This window comes from Perognathus longimembris, chromosome 3 (assembly GCF_023159225.1).
Source record: "Perognathus longimembris pacificus isolate PPM17 chromosome 3, ASM2315922v1, whole genome shotgun sequence".
Taxonomy (NCBI): Eukaryota; Metazoa; Chordata; class Mammalia; order Rodentia; family Heteromyidae; genus Perognathus; species Perognathus longimembris.
In genome coordinates this window covers 59804900-59816832 of record NC_063163.1, presented here as the reverse complement: position 1 = coordinate 59816832, position 11933 = coordinate 59804900, and positions in this window count along the sequence as shown.

Below are 11933 nucleotides of genomic sequence, written 5' to 3'. Positions count from 1 at the left end.
CAGGAAGCTGAGATCTGAGGACTGAAGCTCAAAGTTAGCCCACCCAGAATAGTTGATCAGACTATTACCTATAAATAAAGGCCCAAAGTGAAACTGTATCTCAACTGGCAGAAAACCAAACGAGTGAAAAAGCTAAGGGATAGGACTCAGGCCCTTGGTTCAAGCCTCAGTACTGGCACACACACACACACACACACACACACACACACACACACACACACAAGCTCAGAGGACTGTGACTTCAAGTTCTTACCTATAATGGACCCTACTTCCTAGGTGACCCATACATTTAAGTAAGAAAGAAAAACGTGAAAGAGACAGAGACAGAGACAAATGGAGATGCAAGAAGGAAGAAGAAAGGAAGGAAGGAAGGAAAAAATCTATGTAATGTTAGATTCATCCTTAACATATAGAATATTATACTAAACTATTATTACTTTGTAAGTTGGGATACATATTTCTACTTCATAAGTTTCTTGTGCATTAATATTTCATAAGAGATGCTCTGTCTTGCTATGGATAAGATGAGTGTGGCCCACATACCTATATGTTGAAGCTTTGGTCACCCATCCTTGGCACTCTTTGGAGGTGGCAGAAACATTACAAAGAAACACACTGGTAGAAACTTGGGTCCTAAGGAGGAATGCCCTCAAAGGAAATATTGGACTGGGCACTGGTGGCTCAAGCTTGTAATACTAACTACTCAGGAGGCTGAAGTGTGAGTATCACAGTTTGAAGCAAGCCCAGGCAGGAAAGTCACTGACACGCTTATCTCCAATGAGCTACCAAAAAAACCTGGAAATGGAGCTGTGGCTCAAGTGGCAGAGTTCTAGCTTTGAACAAACAAACAAAAAAAAAAGCTTCGTATAGTGCCTATACCCTGATGTCAAGTACCAAGGTCAAAACACACACAGAAGAGATATTGAGTCATTGACACTGCCTCCTCTCTCCATCTCTCTCTTTCCCTATCCTAGAAAGATGTCTTCCTGGAATGGGGATGTGCTTTAGTGGTAGAGTGTTGGTGGTAGCATGCTTGTCTAGTATGCTTGAAGCCCTGGATTTGATTCCTCAGTACCACATAGACATAATAAGCCAGAAGTGGCACTATAGCTCAAGTGGTTCATAGAGAAAGCCAGTCCAAAAAGAACTTAATATAAGAACAAGAATTGCTCATAAGGTTGTAACAGTAAATAAGTAACTACTGAATACAGGGCTCAGGATTAGTTGTTATATTGAAATTGTATTCTTTAGGAAGACCAAATATAATTTTACACACAGGTATAAAAGGTATCCATATATAATTGTGAACTTCCAAGATTTACACAACAGTGCTTGGTAAGGCCTGCTTTGGGTCTTTTAAACAATGCTCACAGGTGCTTGTAGATTGGCATTCCCAATCCAAATGGGCAGAAGAAACACAAGAAAGATGGCAAACAATGGAGTATTATCTCCCACTCAAAACAAGCAGGAAGCAGAGCAGTCAATCAAAGACATAGAAGAGAACCCTCAAAATGCCTAACAAAGTTTACTGATAAACATGATAAATGAAAAGTTTGAATCTCTTCAGTCAATTATTCTAGAGCATGTGGAGGCAAAGCAAAAATTAATGGAGAATTTCATGGCCTCCACAAATAGAAAGATAAATGAACTTTACGAGTCAAATGAAAAGATAACTACCCAGCTAAAAGATGTGAGAGACAGCACTCAAAACCAAATTAATGAAGTTAATAAAGTAAAGAAGTCCATGCAGGACCTAAGAGATAAGTATAGCAAGGACATGGAAATCATCAGGAAAGACCTGTCAGAAGGAAAAGAGATTCAAAATCAAGTAGTTAGCCTACAGTCCCGACTAACTGAAGCAGAGGATCGAATCTCAGGAGCTGAAGATTCCCTAGAATCTAGGGAGAAAAATAAAAAAGCAATACAAACCCAATCCAATAGACAAAACAGATTGCTCCAGGAGATTCAAGATACAATCAGAAAGCCCAATTTAAGGATAATAGGTGTTTAGGAAAACCTGGAGAAGGAAGTTAATGGAATAGGCAACCTATTTAACAGAATATTAACTGAGAACTTCCCAAATATCCAGAAGGATAGGCCTATACAGATACAAGAAGCATTTAGAACCCCAAACCGACCAGACCAGAATAGGACATCCCACTGACACATTGGGATCAAAACAGGATCAATACAGTCCAAGGAAAGAATCCTTAAAGCTGTTAGGGAGAAAAAACCAATCACATATAAAGGAAAATCCATCAGAATTACCACAGACTTCTCAGCAGAAACTATGAAAGTAAAGAGAGCCTGGAATGAGGTATGCCAAACCCTAAATAAAAATAACTACCATCCAAGAATAGTGTACCCAGTTAAACTCTCATTCATAGCCAAGGTCAAATAAAAGTCTTCCACAGTAAGGAAAAACTGAAACAATATATCTCCACCAAACCAGCTTTACAAAATATCCTCAAAGATGTACTATACAGGGAAAATAATCAAGATTCCAATGCAGACAGAGAAATGAACCCTAAATAGTAAACCAGAATATCAGATCAACCAATGGGAAGACTCAGCCTCTAACAAGATAGGGATAATGAAAGGAACAAATGATCAGCTCTCAATACTAACTCTAACATTAATGGACTTAATTCGCCAATCAAATGACATAGGCTCATAAGTTGGATCAAAAATCAAGACCCGGGCTGGGAATATGGCCTAGTGACAAGAGTGCTTGCCTCCTATACATGAAGCTCTCGGTTCGATTCCCCACATATATGGAAAACGGCCAGAAGGGGCGCTGTGGCTCAGGTGGCAGAGTGCTAGCCTTGAGCAGGAAGAAGCCAGGGAAGGTGCTCAGGCCCTGAGTCCAAGGCCCAGGACTGGCAAAAAAAAAAAAAAAAAAAAAAAGTCAAGACCCATCTTTCTTCTGCCTCCAAGAGACTCATCTATCCAGCAAAAGTTTTCTAAAAAATTTTCTAAAAGTGAAAGGCTGGAATCAAATCTATCAACCAAATGGCCCCCATAAGCAGGCCGGAGTTGCAATCCTAGTATCAGACAAAATTGACTTCAAATTAAAAAAGGTAAGAAGAGACAAAGAAGGTTACTATATACCAGTAAAAGGATTCTCCTACAGGAAGATATAACCATCCTAAATATCTACACACCAAATACAGGAGCACCCAACGTCATCAAACAAACACTACTGACTCTAAAAACACTCATAGACCCAAACACATTGATAGTTGGGGACTTTAACACTCCATTATCACCTCTGGATAGATCAACACGCCAAAAACTGAACAAAGAAACCACAGAACTAAACAATTGCATAGACCAACTAGACTTAATCGACATCTACAAAATATTCCACCCTGCAACAACAGAATACACATTCTTTTCAGTGGCATATGGAACATTCTCCAAAATAGATCACATCTTAGGGCACAAAGAAAATCTGTACAAATTCAGAAGTATCAAATCCATTCCCTGCATTCTCTCAGACCACATGGAATAAAATTAGAGCTTAACTTAAACAGCCACCACAGAAAATCCTACAGTTCATGGAGATTAAACAACACATTGCTGAACCATCAGTGGGTTATTGAAGAAATTAAAACGGAAATTCAAATGTTTATGGAACTCAACCAAGTTGAGGACACAAAGTACCAGCCTCTTTGGGACACAGCAAAGGCAGTACTCAGAGGAAAATTTATATTTCTGAATGCATACACCAACAAACTGGAGAAACAGCAACTCAGTCATTTAAGGAAGCACCTTAATTTACTTGAAAGAGAACAACAAGCCAAACCTCAAGTCAATAGACGGAAGCAAATAATTAAAATCAAATCAGAATTAATTAGAGATGAAAAAACCATCAAAAGAATCAACAAAACAAAGAGTTGGTTCTTTGAAAAAATCAACAAGATAGACCCCTAGCAAACCTGACCAAAAAATGAAGGCAGCACACTCAAATAAACAAGATAAAAGCTGAATCAGGTAACATCACCACAGAAACAACCAAAATTCAGAAAATAATAAGGGGCTATTTTGTAAACCTTTACGCCAACAAATTCGAGAACTTGGAAGAAATGGATGATTTCCTAGAAAGAAAACATATCCCCAAACTCAACCATGAAGATTTAAACCTTCTAAACAGACCCATAACCAGTATTGAAATAGAAACGGCAATAAGTGATCTGCCATCCAAGAAAAGCCCAGGTCCAGACAGATTCACAGCAGAATTCTACAAGGCCTTCAAAATAGAACTCACACCAATATTTCTCAAACTCTTCAATGAAATTGAAAGAAAACGTTCACAACCAGACACATTCTATGAAGCCAGTATAACCCTTATCCCAAAACCAGGCAGGGACTCATCACGGAAAGAGGACTATAGACCGATTTCCCTGATGAACATAGATGCAAAAATCCTCACCAGAATTCTGGCCAATCGACCTCAAAAGGTCATCAAAAAAATCATACACCACAATCAAACTGGATTCACCCCAGGGATGCAAAGTTGGTTCAATATACGCAAGTCAATTAGAGCAATTCACCACATCAACTGGAGCAAGATAAAGAACCACATGGTTATATCACTCTATGTGGAGAAAGCGTTTGATAAAATCCAGCACCCATTTATGTTAAAAGCCCTGGAAAAATTGGGATTCCAGGGAACATTCCTGAATATAATCAAGGCAGTTTATGGCAAACCAACAGCAAGCATAACTCTAAATGGTGAAAAACTAAAGCCATTCCCTTTAAAATCAGGAACAATGCAGGGATGTCCACTCTCTCCCCTTCTCTTCAACATAATACTAGAATTCCTAGCCAGAGCAATTAGGCAAGAAGAAAATACAAAGGGGATCCAAATAGGAAAAGATGTAGTTAAACTTTCTCTCTTTGCAGATGACATGACCCTATACCTAAAGAACCCCATAAAATTAACCCCCAAGCTACTAGAGCCGATCCAAAACTTTGGCAAAGTTGCAGGATATAAAATAAACCCTCAGAAATCAACAGCCTTTCTCTGTGCTAACGACCCAAAGACCGAGGCTGAAATCAGGAAAACAACTCCTTTTGCAATAGCCTCAAAAAACATAATGTACCTATGAATAACCTTAACCAAAGAAGTGAAAGACCTCTACGATGAGAACTTTAAAAACATGAAAAATGAAATTAAGTCAGAACTAAGGAAATGGAAAAACCTCCCATGCTCCTGGATTGGGAGGATTAATACAATCAAAATGGCAATATTGCCAAAAGCTATCTACTAATTCAATGCAATACCCATTAATATCCCAACACCATTTTTTAATGAAATAGAGGAAGCAATCCAAAAATTCATATGGAAAAATAAAAGACCTAGAATAGCAAAAACAATCCTAAGCAGAAAGAATGGTGCGGGAGGAATTATAATACCCAACTCCAAGCTGTATTATAAAGCTATAGTAATAAAAACAGCTTGGTATTGACACCGGAATAGGCCTGAAGACCAATGGAACAGAATTGAAGACCCAGAAATGAACCCACAGAACTACGCCTACTTAATCTTTGATAAAGGAGCTAAAACAATAGTCTGGAAGAAAGATAGCCTCTTTAACAAATGGTGCTGGCAAAGCTGGTTCAACACATGCAACAAACTAAAACTAGATCCTTATATATCACCCTGCACCAAAATCAATTCCAAATGGATCAAAGACCTAGAAATCAAAACAGACACCATGAAAACACTAATTGAAGGAGTAGGAGAAACACTTGGGCTCCTTGGCACAGGATGGAACTTTCTTAACAAAGACCCAGAAAGGCTACAAATCAAAGAAAGGATGGACAAATGGGACTGCATCAAACTGCAGAGCTTCTGCAGGGCAAAGGACATAGCTCGGAAGATAAACAGAAAGCCCACAGATTGCGAGAATATCTTTACTGGCCATTCAACGGACAAAGGCCTCATCTCTAAAATATATGCAGAACCAAAGAAATTACCTTCCTCCAAAACAAAACCGCAAAAAACCAATAGCCCCCTCATCAAGTGGGCTAGAGACTTAAAAAGAGATTTCTCTGATGAGGAAATGAGAATAGCCAAGAGACATATGAAAAAGTGCTCTACATCACTTGCCATAAAAGAAAAGCAAATCAAAGCAACATTGAGATTCCATCTCACCCCAGTAAGAATGTCCTATATCAAGAAAACTAACAATAACAACTGTTGGAGGGATGTGGCCAAAAGGAAACCCTACTCCATTGTTGGTGGGAATGTAAACTGGTTCAGCCACTGTGGCAAGAGGTATGGAGATTCCTCAGAAGGCTAAACATAGAACTCCCCTATGACCCAGCAACTCCACTTTTGGATATTTATCCAAAAGACCACAAACAATCACACTAAAGCCACCAGCACAACAATGTTCATCGCAGCACAATTTGTCATAGCTAGAATCTGGAACCAACCCAGATGCCCCTCAGTAGAATAATGGATCGGGAAATTTTGGTACATATACACAATGGAATTTTATGCCTCTATCAGAAAGAATGACATTGCCCCATTTGTAAGGAAATGGAAGGACTTGGAAAAAGTTATACTAAGTGAAGTGAGCCAGACCCAAAGAAACATGAACTCTATGGTCTCCCTTATAGGGAATAATTAGCACAGGTTTAGGCAAGTCACAGCAGAGGATCACAGGAGCCCAATAACTATACCCTTACAAACACATAAGATAATGCTAAGTGAAATGAACTCCATGTTATGGAAACGATTGTTATATCATAGTTGTAACTACTTTCAACGTGCCATATGTAACTGTAGCCTCTATTATTGATGATCTTCTTGTATCACCTTCCTGTGGATGTACCTACACTTTCTCTGTATCTTATCTTAGTATATTGGAAACCGGGTATACTGGTATTAGAACTAGGAAATTGGAAGCGAATACCAAAATAAAGAGACACCCAGGGTAAAAAAACACAAAAAACTACAAAAGCAATACTTGCAAAACTGTTTGGTGTAAATGAACTGAACAACTCATGGGGGGGGGGAAGGGAAAGGGGGAGGGAGGAGGTGGGAATGAGGGATGAGGTAACAAACAGTACAAGAATTGTATCCAATGCCTAATGTATGAAACTGTAAACTCTCTGTAATTCAGTTTGATAATAAAAAATATTAAAAAAATAAAAAGAAGAAGAAAAGAGAAGAGAGGAGAGATGAGAGGAGAGAGAAGATAGAAGATAGGAGACAGAGAGAGAGAGAGAGAGAGAGAGAGAGAGAGAGAGAGAGAGAGAGAGAGAGAGAGAGAGAGAGAGAGAGAGGTCTTTCCTCTCTGAGGGTCCGCTTCAATACAGGCCCTAAAACCATAGGGTAATAAATGATCAACCAAAACCTCTAAGATAATGAGTCAAATAAACCTTCCCTCTTTTAAGGTGATTTATCCCAGGTGTTTTTAGCAGAATGGAAAGATGACAAACATAGAAATTAAAGGTTCCATCTATCAATGTACCCCCACTCATTCACACACATAACAAACATTTTTTTTCCTGAAAAAAATGTGGCTTAATCATGGAATAAATACGAGATATATCATCTTTGAGAAAAAAACCTCAATGAATGTACAGAGGTTTTTGTGTGTGCCAATTTAAGCTTGGACTCCAGACCTGAACACTGTCCCTGAGCTTTCCTGTCCAAGGTTTGCTCTCTACAACATTTGAACCATACCTGTACTTGCAGTTTTTGGTAGTGTGACCAAAAGCAGTCTATTCTGTCAAACCAAAGTGCCTCTGGCATTATACTGATATTTCTTGGTATTGATATTTCCTGGAATTATTTGCTTTTTTACTTCAGCTGTACCTATTATCTATACTGTTTGTAACCAGCAGCCATATGAAGAATACGAATCTTCCACTGAAGGACTTAAAAGGATAAACTAATTACTAGGTATGCTGCTTGTGACCAAGTAGCCAAGTTAGGGAGATAAATCTTTATCAAAGGAACTGATAGAAGGAAATGTCAAGTGTGATGCTTATAAGAGAAATCTTTATGAATGGAGTTGAAATGAACAAGATCTCCTTTTGGATAGAACTGGACAATTATTTTAAATATAATGAAAATTACAATACAAAAGGTAGAGTTGAAGAGTAAATACTACTTGAAGGATTAGAATTAGCCATGCACCAGTGGCTCACATCTCTAACCCTAGCTATTCTGGTGGCTGAGATCTGAGGATCACAGTTCCAAGCCAGTTTGGGCAGTAAAGTCCATGAAATTCCTATTTCCAATTAAGCACCAAAACTGCAGCTGTGTCTCAAGTGGTAGAGGGCTTGTCTTGAGCCAAAAAGCCAGGGATAGAGCCTAAGCCTTAGTTTAAGCTCCAGGACTAGCATCACACACCAAAAAAGAAAAAATGACAACAAAAAATAAGAAGCTACAATGAACTCTCAAAGTAACACACTGAGTTTAAACCCAACTGTACAATGTACAGCGATGAGTGTGTGTGCCTGAGACTCTGCCCCACTTGGAGATCAATTAAATCCCAAAACTTAAAAAAATTGTTTCATGAATGGTTAAGTTTAGGCTGAAGGAGAAAATGTTTTCTAATGATAGGAGTGGAATGAAGGCTGTGTGGAGGAGCCAGAATAATTCTATTTCCTGGCCACTAAAGTTTTCCTCACTCTCTGCATGGAGTGAACTATGCTGTCCTATACCAGTGCAATGCTAGTGGTCTCTATGGCCTTTAACCCTTGTAGTGATGGTTTTCTTCGAACCATGAGCCAAGGAGGCTGCTTTCTGGAGCAGCTTTTCTTTTTCCATTTAGTGTTTCTCTTTCTCCCTCCCTTCCTCCTTCTCCCCCTCCCCCCCCACTCTCTCTCTGTATCTGTGTGTACCAGTCCTGGGGCTTGAACTGAATATTTGGACACTGTCATTGACCTTTTTTTTGCCCTAGGCTAGTGCTCTACCACTCAAACCATAGCTCCATTTCACCTTTTTTTGAGTGATCAATTGGAGATAATATTCTTATAGACTTTCATGTCCTGCCTGGACTGGCTCAGATCCTCAGATCTCAGCCTCCTGAGTAGGTATGTCATTATATGAGTGGAAGGTGGAGACTTTTCTATTCAGGACATGATGTATAGAATGAAACAGTTTCTTGAAATCAATTATTTCACACTAAATTTACATAAGGATATAAACATATACATAATCATTGTGTAGGTAAGTATTAGGCCATGGTCACCCTGATGTGTCTTTCTAATGTAAATTTTCTCTATCCAGATGTGTCCAAAGGAGGAATTACTTAGACATTCTGTTCTTTTTTTCTTCTGATTGGTTATGAGGCTTTAACTCAGTGCGCGGGGACCATCCCTGAGCACTTTTGCTCAAGGCTAGCCCTCTACCACTTTCAGCCATAGACCCACTTTTGGTTTGGAATGGGTAGTTGGAGATAAGGATTCATCATGGGATTTTCCTGTCTTGGTTGGATTCTATCCGCGATGCTCAGATTTCAGCCTCCTGAGTAGCTAGGATTGTAGGTATGAAGCACTGATACCTGGCTAGACATTCTTCATATACATATTTTTTTTAATTTTTAATTTTTTTGCCAGTCTTGGGCCTTGGACTCAGGGCGTGAGCACTGTCCCTGTCTTCTTTTTTCTCAAGGCTAGCACTCTTATAACTTCAGCCACAGCACCACTTCTGACTTTTTCTCTAAATGTGGTGCTGAGGAATCGAACCCAGGGCTTCATGTATATGAGGCAAGCACTCTACCACTAGGCCATATTCCCAGCCCTCTTCATATATTTTAAAAATAAATATTCTGTTTTTATTGTGTCTTTGTCCAGTTTGTCTATCAGAATCATACTGGCTTCCTTTCCTAGAATGAGTGGCAAAGTTCCTTCCTTTTCCATTTTATTCTTAATACTTTTTAAAATTTCTAGGAGAGTTCAGTAGTGAAGACATTCTGTCTTGGGCTATTCACTACTGTAGGACTATTACTGCTAGAACGATTATGACTAGAACTGTGGGGCTCAGGTGCTCTCTCTGCAGGTTTCATTCTTTCAGATGTCACTCATATAGACAGGAATAGGGCGGAGGGGGGGCGGGAAGTGTTACCTGATAGCCATATGTGCTGCTGGAGTGACTTCAGCCCCATCTCCCAGTAGGCCCCCACAGTCCGCAGATAGATCATGAATGCTGAGCACTCTTTCAGCCACAGGCTTGGTTGGTTTTTTCTCCAGGAATTCTCAGGCCCCTGACCAGCCGGCCTATCACTGTTCAGCATCTTGGTACTGCTTTCATTTCTCAGCTTGTCATCTGGAGAGCTGAGCACTCCACTTTCCGATTGGCTCTTTGTTTCCTAAGATGTTTAAAGATGACTTTTTCAAACAGTGAAACATAGAGTTATGCAGATCCATAGTACATTCTCTGGAACATGGCCTGGGGCCAGATGCCAATGGCTCACATCTTTAATCTCAAGTTAGTAAGTGAGATTAATAGGGTGTTGTTTTATCAATCCATAACTCGAACGAAGTATGTTATGACTTTTTTTTGTTGCCAGTCCTGGGGCTTAAACACTGGACCTGGGCACTGTCCTTGAGGTTCTCTTTGCTCACGGATGGAGTTCTACTGCTGGACACAGAGCAGCACTTCTGAATTTTGGGTAGTTTGTTAGAGATAAGAGTCTCATGAACTTTTCTGCCCAGGCTAGCTTTAAACCACAATCCTCAGATCTCAGCCTCCTGAGTAGCTAGGATTACAGGCGTGAGCCACTGGCACCCCACTTGTTATGATTTTAACACATTTTCCTTTGTATTTTGTGAATTAGGGCCATGATAATTAGTTTGTATGTGCAAAATTATCTTGACTAGATAGATAATAGCTGGACATTTTTCAGATAATGGCATACTCTTTATTGTAGCATACACTAATCCTTTTGTTTTGCTTGTTTTGCAGATATTTCTTTTTGGGGACAATGGGGTGGGATCACCTCTGTGGTGGTTGTCATGGGCACTGCAGTGTATGCAGCACCATCTGGTATCTCCACCTTCTTTATGCCAGGAGCACCTACCCCCAAGTGTGGCAACCAAAATGCCCCCAGTTATGGCTCAGAAGCCCTGTTACCTTGGGAACAAACCAAAGGAACAAACCAAAGGAATGTTCCCCATCATCCGTTTGTCAGTCAGGCACAGCGTAAGAAAGAAACACACAAAAATAATTACAGGCACAAAGACCAGACAACACTTACAGACAGACTTAGGGAGCCGCGGCTTACAGGTTCGACTGTGTCTCTCCTGCCCCTGTGAGGGGGCAGACCACACAGTCTCACTGTGTCTCTCCTGCCCCTGTGAAGGGGCAGACCACACAGTCTTGAGGCTCTCTCTCTCCCGTTCCTGTGTAAGAGCAGACCAGACAACCCTGAATATAGAGTGGACTGGATGGGTGCCCGTTAGAAGGGCCTCCCGGTCCAGACCTTCAGGTTCAGGGTGGTAGTGGGAAGCCTGAGCCCCCTGTGGAGGGCTTGAGGTGTTCCCCAAGTCCTCCAGGACTGCCCATACGAGCATGTCCACTCCAGCTGGTCCTTCACTACCTACAGGTTCAGATTCAGGTGGCTGGCCAAAAACAGAAAACAAAACTACAAATCACACAGGCACAGACACACAGAATGAACAGCGCTATTTTCTAGCCTTTGGAGTCTGGGGTCTCGGGGGTCTCTGGGGCCATCTTGGACGAGCCCCCAAATGTTGTGCCAAGTCGCAAAACCACTACCAAGAAGACCACCAAGACTCAGACATTCCGAAATGCAATAGCAAGGAAAGACTTTATTCAAGCGGGGCCGCGGCCCGTGCCTTGTCCTACCCACCGACACAGCAGAGGTTAGGAGGCAGCCTCAAGCTGTGATTATACAGAGCTTATAAAGGCAAAAGACAAAGTTACAGCAATCAGGTGTTTA